Source organism: Mirounga angustirostris, unplaced genomic scaffold (genome assembly GCF_029215605.1).
Source record: "Mirounga angustirostris isolate CCGP_5_RB_7025 unplaced genomic scaffold, mMirAng1.0.hap1 SCAF_15, whole genome shotgun sequence".
Taxonomy (NCBI): Eukaryota; Metazoa; Chordata; class Mammalia; order Carnivora; family Phocidae; genus Mirounga; species Mirounga angustirostris.
This window is the reverse complement of record NW_026991723.1, coordinates 2120443-2129834: the sequence shown is the minus strand read 5'-3', so window position 1 is coordinate 2129834 and position 9392 is coordinate 2120443. Positions and strand designations below refer to the sequence as shown.

At 48.5% G+C, this 9392-nt stretch overlaps 1 pseudogene; it reads left to right on the top strand.

Moving 5' to 3' along the window:
• The first annotated feature begins 1240 nt into the window (after positions 1-1240).
• Positions 1241-1395, top strand: LOC123850368 (U2 spliceosomal RNA; annotated as a pseudogene).
• Positions 1396-9392: the final 7997 nt, after the last annotated feature.

The window sequence follows — 9392 nt, the reverse complement described above, 5'->3', positions numbered from 1 at the left end:
GAAATAGATTAGACCCAGTTACATGCTGTAATGTAAGAACTTTTACCTTAAGCTCAAAAACTTATGGGTATTTTTAATAGACAAAATTCATGTCTTCAGAAATTGAAGCTTCAGGATCAGAAAACTACTAGATAAAAACATAAACAAACAAAAAACCCTCTATGTGTCTTTGGCAAGTGATTTTGCCTTGATTTACCTCTCTGAGGAATCAATTGTAGTCACAAAGATGAGCTGTATGCAACCCCCACTGATCCAGTGACATTTGGTGTCCCATGACATGGGACAAACTTGCCTTCAATGGTATTGACCAGAATTTATAGATCAAATTTAAGTGCCATAAAATTACTTCGTCAAAAATTCATTATGTAGGAGTGGAAACATTTTGGAATGATTCCAGTTATTGTTAATAGGGGTTGGGGTTATGGAGGACAGTAACACGATTTATTTAATTCTTTATTTTTTACATTCCTTGTATTGAAGTACCCTCACAACACCCTCTAAGCAGATCATGATGGAAGGAAGGTTTTCACAAAGCTTGCATGGTTTTGTAAGAAAAGCACCAAATTTGCCACAATTTCATCCATACTATCTCTGAAATAACCATGTCAAAATACTGGAATATTTATTTTTTAGGAACTTTCTGAATGTCAGGAACACCAGGCTAAGAAGCAAGCCTGAAGGCTGGAGCAAGCACACCGGGAGCCCAAGGGGGTGTCTTGAGGGACCTCTAGTTTCCTTCTTCTGGCCACACAGTGTGTGGGTGACCTCACCTGCTGCATCCTCTTTCCCACAGCCGGCACTACTAAGTCCTCTACGAGGGCTTGAGGAAGGACTGACCATTTCTAATTGTCTCAAGTACCTTAATAATGTTACACCTGGTTTTAGATAAGTTATTAAATATTTATCTAACAAGAAAGCAAAGTTAATGACTTTAACTTTATCAACTTTAGTCCCCTCTTTTTTGTTCCAGAAGAAGAAACTGGGGTCCAGAGGGCTGCAGGGGCTTCCCGACTGAGCCTCTATTCCAAGATGAAGCCCATCTTGTCCTCCTCATAAGTGGATCGGTGAAAACCTATTCCATTGGTCCTGGAATCACTGGTACTTTCTCTTTCTGCCTGAATCAAAGGAGTCTCTTGTTAGCGCCTAGTACCTCTTGATGAGTTTATCACAACATCCTGTTTTCCTATATTTGTAACTCCCTAACCACCACCGAAAATCCTTACTCTAAATTGGATGAGCTGTCGCTTGTTGGCCTTTTGGCTAAGGTCAAATGTAGCATCCGTTCTTATTAGTTTAAATCTGATTTTTTTTCTATCGCTTTATGGGGTGTAGTGATGCATGCATTAAAGGAAAGATGGCGCTAAGAAGATACTTAAAATTGCATTTTGAGTCTTTAAAAAAAGATAACGTCTTTTTTTGTAATGTTCATTTCCACGTGATAAGAGTGCTGATTGCTGTATAGTGGAAGGATGTTTTCTCTCTCAAATCCGCACAAGTCAGTCTTGGTGTCATAATGACAAATCCTTCCACTCAACTAGATGTTTCTAGGTATTTAATCATAAAGACTGTATTAGAGATTAAAACAATCACTGTCGTGCCCACACTTGGGATGCTGCGATCCTATTGATAAAAATAATCTAGCTCTTCACACCTGTTAGAATGGCCAAAATCCAGAATACTGACAACACCAAACACTGGAGACGATGTGGAGCAACAGGAACTCTCATTCGTTGGTGGTGGGAATGCAGACTGGTGCAGCTGCATTGGAACAGAGTTTGTTTCTTACAAAACTAAACATCCACTTACCATAGGATCCAGCAATCATGCTCCTTGGTAGTTAGTCAACGGAATTGAAAATGTACATCTACACAAAAGCCTGCACATGAGTGTTTATAGCAGCTTTGTTCATAATTGCCAAGGTTTGGAAGCGACCAAGACATCCTTCAGTAGGTGGATGGATAAATGAACTGTGGTGCATCCAGACAAGGGAATGTTATTCAGCACTATGAAGAAATGAGCTATCAAGCCATGAAAAGACATAAGGAAACTTTAATATGTTACTAAGTGAAAGAAGCCAGTCTGAAAAGGATGTGTACTGTATGATTTTAGCTACAAGACACTCTGGAAGAGGCAAAACTATGGGGAGAGTAAAGAGATCAGAGACGGGAGAGGGGAGAGGAGGGGTGGAGCACAGATGATTTTTAGGGAGTGAAACTACTATGACACTAGAATGGTCGATACGCATCATTACGCATTTATCCAAACACATGGAATATACACCACCAAGCATGACCCTGATGTGAGCCATGGACCTGGGTGATATGATGCATCCATGCAGATCCATCCAATGTAACAAACACACCATCTGCTGGTGTGTTGATGGTGGGGGTTGTGGGGAGGGGACAGGGGTATGAGGGGAACCTCAGTATTTTCTGCTCCATTTTGCTGTGAATCTAAACTTAAATCTCCAAATAAAGTCTATTAAAAAATATAGTTCTTTACTCCAATTATTGTTGATATTTTAGCATCACAATACACAGAAGTCCCCCGTTTCCTTCAAAATATTTATGCCTCCCTCTGTTTTTCTCATTTCTCCTCCACTCTGGTCTTTCTTTCTAACACTTTGCACATTTACTAAACTTGAAATTTTCCCGGTTAAGTGAAAGTGAGCAGTGTTCCTTGGCCGCGGATTTAATTTAGGTCTTAATCAGTAAAACTGGCAGAAGAAAGGAGGCACGTTAAACTTTAAGAATGATAAGGAAGAAGCAGACAAGCAGTGGAAGCTCTGTGAGGACTGCAGGATAACATTTTCCGTGTAGAAATGTCTGCCGGAATCGGCCCAGCGACCGCTCTCCAGCTCGCGAGTCCCCAGGGGAGCGGCTCCCCCAGTTGGCACCTGCCCTTGCGGGCAGTCCCTGGTCCGTTCGCCCCTGCACCCACAGCTGTCCCCGCAGGCTTTCTCCAGATGCAGCCCCCACCTCCCTGTCCACTGCCACCCCGTCTTCCCACCAACTCCATCCCTTTTGAACCAGGAGCTTCTCCACCATGGGGGCCCCCATTCCCATCTGGTCTCCAGGCCACAGTTCCAGTGGTCCTTCCAATGCCTGAATCAGAGAGTTCGTTCTCCATGCCTCCCTCACTCCTACCACCTCAGGGTCCCCACAATCTGGCCACACCTTCCTGGCAGGGGACCCACGCAGGGCTGGGGCTAGAAATCCCTAATACCTTCTGCAGGTCTGAGACCAGCAGTATAAGCAAACTGAGTCACAAGCTTGAGGGTGGAGAGCCCCAGGTTGGTGTAGACATCCTCCTAGGGATGGTCTGAGGGCAAAGAACCCCGGGTTGGTGTAGACATCCTCCGAGGGATAGTCTGAGGGCAGAAAGCCTGAAGTTGGTGGTGCAGCTGTCACCTGAGGTACTGTCATCTCTGACTGCCATGCCGATGGTGTCCTGGACAGGGCTTGTTTGGTTTGGTTTGCCTCCATTGCTGTCATCCCTCCCTGTCAACATCCTGGATCCTGGTTTCTATTTGGGGAATTCCTCTCCTCCTCTTGGTATGTCTTGGTGGGACTGCAAATCTAAATGCTCTGCTCTCCCACTTGAAAAGCCAACGGGGGTGGGGGGGCACCTGGGTGGCTCAGTCGGTGAAGCATCTGCCTTCGGCTCAGGTCATGATCCCAGGGTCCTGGGATCGAGCCCCACATCGGGCTCTCTGCTCCGCGGGAAGCCTGCTTCTCCCTCTCCCACTCCCCCTGCTTGTGTTCCCTCTCTCGCTATCTCTCTCTCTCTCAAATAAATAAATAAAATCTTTAAAAAAAAAAAAAAAAAAAGAAAAGCCATTGGGTCCTTGCAGCAGAGTGGTCAGTGGTAGGCACGTGCCATGACGGTGGCCAGTCCGACCCACCCCCTGGGATTCTGCACCCAGGGGACTAGTGCAAACAGAAGACGAGGGTCAGGGTCCACCTGTTCCAGAAGCAAGTGGTTCTTGGTGCCCTGGCTCCCACGAGGTTTCTGATCCCGGTTCCCCAGTCTTCCGTGGAGTGTCCCAGTGGTTCCCCTATCCCCAGGTCAGCTGGCGGGGGTCCTGTGCTTGTAAAGGGGGTCAGCAGCAGTCTGTGGGCTCCCAGGCTGTGGGCCATGTACCTGGACATTGTCTCTGTCATGGATCCAGGAGCCCATTTCAGCACAGTGTTCTCCAGAGACCTCATCTCATGTCAAGTCACTATAAACACAGAAAAGGCAAAAGAGAAACCAAACTAGTTGTTTCCATGGGTCGTGGTTAATGAAATCTGGTGAACCTTCCCGGACAGCCTTGTTACAAGAGCAGATGCTTTGTCAGAGGTACCTTGTGGTCGCGTGGGTCACAGGCTGTAGCGCGCTCCTTTCTGGTTGAAATCGTCATGAATAGACTGTGGCTGTCACCACGTGGGGTGGAGGAGGGACCACGGGCCCCGCCTCACAGGCCTCCATGGTCGGCTGCCCGAGTCCCACGTCATGCCAGCGCCCCGGGTGCTCTCAGTCCACACATGGAGGCCACCTCCAGCGCCCCGCGGGCTCCTGCCCGCCATCTGCCGGCACGACCGCTCGGGCCACGGCCCAGCCAGGGCCTCAGGGCCACACGGCCCCAGAAGAGAAGGACTTGCAGGAAGCAGACTTTCCTCTCGGCTCCGTCCTCTGGGAGCTACTCGGCAGAGTGGTCCCCGCCTCTGCTGGCTGCCATCGGTCAGAGCACGTCTGTGTCTGCTGGGAGAGAGTTTGGGTTCACGACTGTGTCTGGCTCAGAGAGGGCCCTGTCTCATCGCTGTGTCCCCCCACCCCCAGCTCTGCCATTGCCGGCTCTGGCCCCCCACTGCGGGCTTCCGGAGCCGCCGGGTATGTGCGCGTGTGTGTGGGCGCCGGGAACAGACCCACGTGATTTCAACTCTGGGCAGGACCCCGCACGGGCCAGGAGGGGCCCCGAGGGCGCGGGCTGATGCCCACGGACGGAGCCTGTGCAGCCCTCAGGTCTGGGGTCACCACGGCCAGCCCTGTGCCGGGCCGTGCTGTGGCGGCTCCTTGACTTGTAAATCGTCTCCCTTCCCCAGACCTGAGCTGATCCGTGCGATGAGGAAATGGACTTCCAGTCCCTCTGAGGCGCAGGCTGGCTAGGGCGGACCAGACACCCTGTTTCCCTGGTACGGATCAGCCATTCTCAGCCCAGCCCACCCTGGTGATACCCGACGTGGAACGAGGCAGTCGGCTTACATGTACAATTTCTCCTAACGTAGCTTCCTCCTCCCAGGTTCTGTGAGCATCTCTTAGCAGGTAGAGTGAGGGCATTGGGCCATGGCTAATCCTCGGACTCTGAACGTCTCTGCTCCACCAGGGGCCCTTCCCTGAGGGGCACAGCTGGACCCCGAGGAGCTGAGTTGATGCCGGAGCACAGCACGCGACGGGCAGGAACAAATGGGCTCTCGGAAAGGAACAGACTCCTTTTCTAAACCAGACAGACACGGCAGTTAGGAGATTTTGTGCAATAGACGTATTGATCCCAGACAGGGTTGAGTGAGCGATCAAGTACTCAGTTACGGGCTGGGAGCTTCGGCTCCAAACTGGCCCCTTCCGTGGAAAGGCATGAAGCCAGCGGAGAAGGGCGCTGGGCCCTACCCTGCCTCAGAGAGGGTGGGTGAGATGTGCCTTCAGCTCAGGCGAAAACAGACGTCATCATCCTGTAAACATCGGAGTTCTTTCAGCCGGGTTTTGTTAAGTCTTTCCACACGTCCGCCATCACAGCAACACGGGCTGAGCTTGTGTAGCTCGTCCCCAGTAGCGTGCAGGTTGGCTCTTTTTTTTTTAAAGATTTTATTTTTTATTCGACAGAGAGAGACTCAGCGAGAGAGGGAACACAAGCAGGGGGAGTGGGAGAGGGAGAAGCAGGCTTCCCGCTGAGCAGGGAGCCCGATGCGGGGCTCGATCCCAGGACCCTGAGATCATGACCCGAGCCAAAGACAGACGCTTAACGACTGAGCCCCCAGGCGCCCCACAAGTTGGCTCTTTCTTCATATATGATTCAGGCACCAAGTACATCTTTCAAATCCTTGGTTTTTGTGTTTAAAGACATTTCCATAGCTTTTAGTGTGCTTAAGTATACTTCCATTTCACCAAGTTGAGTATTCCGTGATAATATTCTTTTTTTTTTTAATATTTTATTTATTTATTTGACAGAGAGAGACAATGAGAGAGGGAACACAAGCAGGAGGAGTGGGAGAGGGAGAAGCAGGCTTCCCGCTGAACAGGGAGCCCGACGTGGGGCCCGATCCCAGGACCCTGGGACCATGACCCGAGCCGAAGGCAGACGCTTAACGACTGAGCCACCCAGGCGCCCCCCGTGATAATATTCTAAAACAGTTGCTGAGAACGGCATTTCTTTGTTATCATGTAATAGCAACTTAAAAAAAAAGTCACCTCCAATTGACACATCTATTGGAGAGCTTTGGAGGACATGAGAGATATTTCTGTCTACAGCATGCACTTAGAGTGGTGAATCTTCAAGAAAACACAATTTTCAGAAAACCACCCCTTCCTGCCCAGACCGACACTTTGGGATCAGTTGGCCATCAGTATTCAGGAAGAGATATTGATTACCGATTTTAACTCACGTCAGCCAACATTGTCCTGTCATCATGCACACACTCAAGATGCATCAAGTTTTTTATTTACTTAAGTTTTAAATTTACCTGTTGACCTTTTGGGGGTCTACAGTTCTGTTAGAGGTTTGTGTAGGCACCACCCCAATCAGGACACAGAACAGCGTTCCGTAATTTTTGGTCCCATACATAACTAAAAGGCTTGTCTGGTAAGCGACCTCGTGGGATGGGCTTCTTTCACTGGGCAAAACGCCTCAGAGATTCCTTGGTGTTTTTACATGGACTGAAGTTCATTCTTATCTAATGTTGAGTCGTGTTCCATCTTGTGGGTCCTCTGTGGTTTATCTGTTCACCTGTTGAAGGACGTTTGGGTTGTTTCCGGTTCTTGATGGTAATAGAATGGGCTGCTCTAATGGTGTTTGTAAAAGATTTTGTGTGAACACACATTTTTATCTCTCCTGGGTAATTTCCCAGGACTGGGGTTGAAGGTAACTGTCTGTTTACCGTCCTAAGACATGCCGGGCTGGCGGGCTGGCGGTTGGAGGGGCTGTGCCATTCAGCGTTCCTCCCGGTGGGCTACTTTGCATTTTCCCTTCTCTCTTCCCCAGGTGACAAAGGATCTGCTTTCTTTTCATTGTGATTTTTCTCGCCTCCGGATACCTTTGAAGATTCTCCTCTGTACTCGGTTACTGGAGTTCGGAGTTTTGAGTGTGATGGGTCTGGTGGGAACTTACTATCACCATCATTACTCATCTAGCGTTAGGTGTCATTTTTAAATCTATAGACTCACAACCTTCGATTTTGGAAAATCCCAGCTTTCTTTTCTTCAATTATGTCCTCTTCAACGTTCACTTTTGTGATGTTAATTCCATGTGTCAGCGTGACTGGCGGGGTTGGGGGGCCTGGCTGACACCCTGGGTATATTTCTGGGTATGTCTGGGGGAGAACAGCAAGGTGGCAGGATGAGCATTTGAATCAGGGGACTCAGTGAAGGGGTCACCCTCCCCTGGGTGCGGCTCATCCGAACTGTTGAGGGTTGAAGAGAACAAGGGGCAGAGAAGGGAGGAATTTGCCTGTTTTCCCTGCCTCACTGCTTGAGCTGGGACCCAGGCTTCTCCTGCCCTCACACTGGGGTTTACACCATCAGCCCCCCTGGTTCTCAGGGCTTGGGCCCTGACTTACAGCACCGCGTCCCTAGGTTTGCAGCTTGCAGATGACAGATATGGTACTTCCAGACTCCATCATTGTGTGGACCAACTCTCCATGATAAATCTCCTTTATGTCTGCATCTATCTGCCAGACTGTCTGTCTATCTATCTGACTATCTATCTATCCATCTTCCACTAGTTCTATTTCTCTGGAGAACCCTAATACAACTTTATTCTTTCCTTCAGACACTTCTTTAAATATACATCATCTCTCTCTCTCTCTCTCTTTTTTTTTTCCTGATTTCCATCTCTTTATCTCTGCTCTGTTCTGGGAGATTTTCTCAGTTTTTTCCCCCTCTAATACAGATCTCTCAATTGTGGGATATATTCTCTATTTAGTCCATATTCTAAGGCCTTTAGTTATAAAGACACCTGATTTTTTCCATACTCTTCAACTCTTTTTCCCGTGTTTTTTGGGCTTTTTTGTTTTTTGTTCTTTGTTTTAAGGTTTTATTTATCTATTTGACAGAGAGAGAGAGCACAAGCAGGTGGAGTGGGAGGCAGAGAGAGAGGGAGAAGCAGGCTCCCGGCGGAGCAAGGAGCCCTATGCAGGGCCCGACCCTAGGACCCTGGGATCACGACCCAAGCCGAAGGCAGACGCCCAACCAACCGAGCCACCCAGGTGCCCCAACTCTTTTGCCAGTGTTTTTATTTTAAATGTTCTTGTCCATGGATGCCATGTTCTCTTCTATCACTGTGATGATTTAATATCTTTCTCAGTGGCTCTAGATTCCTATGTAAGGTTTTCCATCCTGACTGTGGTTGATGGGAATGCCACATAAGCTGTGAGCTGTATACAGCAGACCTAGGTCATCTGTTTCTCATTACACTGGACTTTCTGATATGTCTCGTAATTCTTGTGTGTGAGCTTATCTCCTGTGGGAATTTTACTTCTTGGATGCCCTGAGTCGTGGTTGTCTCCCTGTGAAGCAATTTCACCTGGACCCACAGGAATGTGGCTCCCAACCAGACCACGGATTAATGCCCTGGCTCTGGGCTCTCTTGCATGATGCTGAGTCAGCCATGCTCACGTGCAGCCTGCTCATTTCCACCCGTGATCCTGGTGCATAGAGATTCCATCTCCTTCTACTTGGCCAGCCCTGAGCCTGTTTTGGGTCCTGAATATATGACTCTCCCAGCCTCAGCTGCTGTTTCTGTGTGACGTTGGGCCCTACCCTTTCTCCAGCTTCAACCTCCAAAGGAGAATTTTTTAAGGGTATAGAAAAAACGGGGGAGAAATGAACCCATAGATTTCAGTCCCATGTTTGCTAAAGACATCCTCTTTTTAAAAATGTACATCCTGGGACGCCTGAGTGGCTCAGTCGGTTAAGTGTCTGCCTTCGGCTCAGGTCATGATCTCAGGGTCCTGGGATGGAGTCCCGGGTCCAGCTCTACATTTAGCAGGGAGTCTCATTCCCCTCTCCCTCTGCCCCTCCCCCCACTCATGTGCGCACTCTCTCTCTCTCAAATAAGTAAATAAAACCTTTTTTAAAAAATTGCATCCCATTTAAAAAATATTTATACATCATTAAATCAAAAAATGCTCCATTCTCAGACA